This window comes from Nilaparvata lugens, chromosome 1 (assembly GCF_014356525.2).
Source record: "Nilaparvata lugens isolate BPH chromosome 1, ASM1435652v1, whole genome shotgun sequence".
In the NCBI taxonomy this organism is placed as follows: Eukaryota; Metazoa; Arthropoda; class Insecta; order Hemiptera; family Delphacidae; genus Nilaparvata; species Nilaparvata lugens.
The window spans coordinates 74,301,990-74,305,302 of NC_052504.1; the positions used below are offsets into that span (position 1 = coordinate 74,301,990).

The window sequence follows — 3,313 nt, forward strand, 5'->3', positions numbered from 1 at the left end:
CATGGGCTGTCCTGTTGCCAGTATGTCTTGAAGGAGATTAGCTTTTGATGTTAGCATTTTTGATACATCAACCCCTACAGCTATTAGCCGTTTTCACACCGATATCTCGCAGACATGACATACAGACAGGATTTACTCTGATGGACAGTATAAGAGGAGGCTGCGGTTTATAACTGTCCGAGGTCTACTGTTCACAGAACTACTAGTTTATAAGTAGACTTGAGATGCGCGTGAACACTAGCGTCAGGTGATCAATTTTCATAACGGCAAGGAAAGTTGTGTGAGTGCGTCACACCAGATTTTTTCAATCGCTCTGTATTGTGTTTTTGATGATCCCAGCCATTGATAGCATATAGTGGCATATGTTCTTCCGAGTACGTTTGACAATTCGAAAAATAATTTCAATTATTTCTGAGAAACTTTCTCGCTTTCACCACCCACTTATCTTTTGAAACAAAAAAAGTTTCTAGCATGTCGAAAATTTCATATTTTCAGCTCGAAACGTCTCGACATTGACGAACATGATCATTGATTAAAAAATAACTATAGGTCGGATAAAAATTATCCAGACATTAGAAAGGACACATTTTCCCCGTTAATTTGATATGGAATTATTATGCATTACGACGCCCCATGATTCTGAGAGAAGTGATATTCACAAGAAAAACAAATTTTCGCGATGTTTACAATTTTATCATAAAGTAAAATTTCCTTTTAATCCTTCAACCCTGAAACTTTTCTAGCACTAGTAGGATCTCGGAGATGATATTCTACATCCAATTCTGACTTTGAATTGGAAATTTAAGAAAGTTGCAATTTTACACGAATTGGCAACCTTGTAATATCGTCGGATGGAGGGCCAAGTCTCAACTTATTTTACACAAACAATAGGTGAAAGAGCGAAACAATCTTGCACAATTCTGAGCTACTTCTACCGTTCAAACAATGCACATTTTTCTGTGTTGCTAATGTTGTAATCTGTTTACTTGATGTGATTGTATCAGGTATTGAATTCCAAAAATATATACAGTATATTAAAAATCCAGCAAAACTCTCACTCACTGGTCTGCAAGTCAGTATTCACGTACCCTTTCAATTCCTAAATAACAAACTGAAGCAAATTCCTTAGATTCATTCCTGATAAATTGAAGTTGTAAATTAAACTTTCAACTTTGTTAAACTTTCAGTGAACATATTTTCTTAGACCCGTTATTACACGAGGGAAACTGTCATTTTCTTAAATCATTGAATGTAAATTGGCCGGATGCTATTTGAATTCATTATTGTTCACTTAAGAATACATTTTTCGTGATCAATGACCCCTTGACAATATATGTGTCCTTCTTCCTATATACCAGCACATGTTTTCAGACAGGTTTACAAAGCTTCTCACTTTCTAAGACAATGCGAAATTCAAGAAGAAAATTTATGGAGCAGTAACCAGCTGAATTACCAAGTAGATCCAACTTAATCTCAATGATTAGAATCCCAAAATGAATTTGATTTATGTAATAGTTTGAAAATCATGTTCTAACATGAAATAATGTTATACCGTTATCATGTACGGTAGGAATTTAACTATAAGGTATACTAAAGGAAAAGTATCTACGGTATTGAAAGACTGCTATTGGCACGCTACAAATTAAAATGAGTAAGGCGTACAAAAAATTACAATAACAAATTATAAATAAATAGTTGAGATACGTCTTATGTTATACAACTTTATAATTGTACATGGAGTCTTAAGATGCCAAAACTATTAATACTTGGAGATATCAGGAATTTATACTGTTGCTTTTCACAAAAATCAACGGGACAAAATTCAATCTTTTAGCATATTCCTAATCTTTAAATGATGCATTTATTGATGGGTGAAATAGGATGAAATATCTGAAGCAGATGGATACCTGAAATACCTGATATATGCAGCAGGATGTTGTTCAATACACAGGATTTGTTTAGTTCAAGTTACAGAAGGCCCAATTCACACAGAAGTGGCAGTATGGTGCGGACGTTTTGCGGACTTCGTGGATGTGACTAACGTCCGCGCCACGTCCGTGTAATGAGCCACTTATGTATTGGGTATTTCACATTAATAATCAGCTGTTTAATTTTTTACATACCAACAAGAACATCTCATGGATGATCGTAGTTCCTTTTTTAAGTATCAAATAGTATTCCTCAAAATTTTAAGTTTTTGGTTTAGATGATTAATGAATAACAAAACCAATTGAAATAATTGTACAGCGAAAAATTGAATACAATAGGGTTGTATTCAACATCATTTTAATTATGATCAAATATGACATCTGCTGTTTTAACCTATTCGAAGTTGGTGAGTAGAACAACAAAACCTGAACAATTTTCTTGATAATAGAGCCTAGCATTTTTGTAAACAAGCTACAGTACTAAATATCAATAACTTATTAAGCTACCAAACTAGTAACAATTTTCTAGTTGGCAAATGAAAAATTCTGATTCAATTATTAGTTTATATAGACTTCTTCTGAAATTAAAGCTTAGATCTCAATGTAAGATTACTTCATTCAGCTATTTCAATACTACGCACTCTGAAAATATCAAAACCTTAGAATTATTTTTGGAAACTTTGATAAAATAATGAAACAGACATAGCCTAACTCAAGTTTACATTGATTGGAAGAAAATATCGCCTTACTGGGAAATAACATTGCTGATAAATGACAGAATAGAATAGCAGGTTTGATTGAATTTTATAAATTAATATTGTAAATTGGATCCAAAATGTTTTGGCATTAAAGCTTTAAGCTAAGCTAAATATTTTTTGGGAGATTCTCAAAAATAAGCATTTAAGTATTTTACTAAATAATATATGAAGAGGTTTTCACTAAACTATTCGATAATTACATTCAATATTGTGTATTTTACTGCAAACAAGTTCAAACCAATTATTCTTATAATGGTAATGACAAGCTGAGCAGGGCTTTTCAGCATTGAAACGCACTGAAGCTTACATTATTGTAGTAAATAGTATCACAATGAAGTAATTACATAGCATGACTTGCTTGTTTATGTAATCAAATTACTAATTACATGAATTAAAAAAAAACTACACTTTTTTTAGAGAATACACATGGAGAATGTAAATCTATAGAAATTTTCTTAAAATAAAGATTGACTTGCACTCCACCCTACCTACTTAAGTTACAGTGTTCAACAAATCACCACTAGAAAACAATCAACAGAAAATAAATGGAATGGAAACTGAATAAAAAATTCAGCAATAATTAGTAATTCACCAATCGGCAGAAAGCACTGCATGTCAATCAAAAGC

General features: G+C 32.4%; 1 protein-coding gene across 2 annotated transcripts in view; it reads right to left on the bottom strand.

Moving 5' to 3' along the window:
* The window catches only part of LOC111045582, a 71,413-nt gene that overhangs the window by 58,816 nt on the left and 9,284 nt on the right, over positions 1 to 3,313 (bottom strand). Inside the window, exon 1 of one of the 2 annotated variants that reach the window (XR_005573239.1) lies at positions 3,179 to 3,218. The exons of the other annotated variant lie outside the window; for it this stretch is intronic. The gene's annotated coding sequence lies outside the window, so the exon portion shown is untranslated. Of the gene's footprint in view, positions 1 to 3,178; positions 3,219 to 3,313 lie in introns of those variants that run through there. 2 annotated transcript variants of the gene reach the window in all.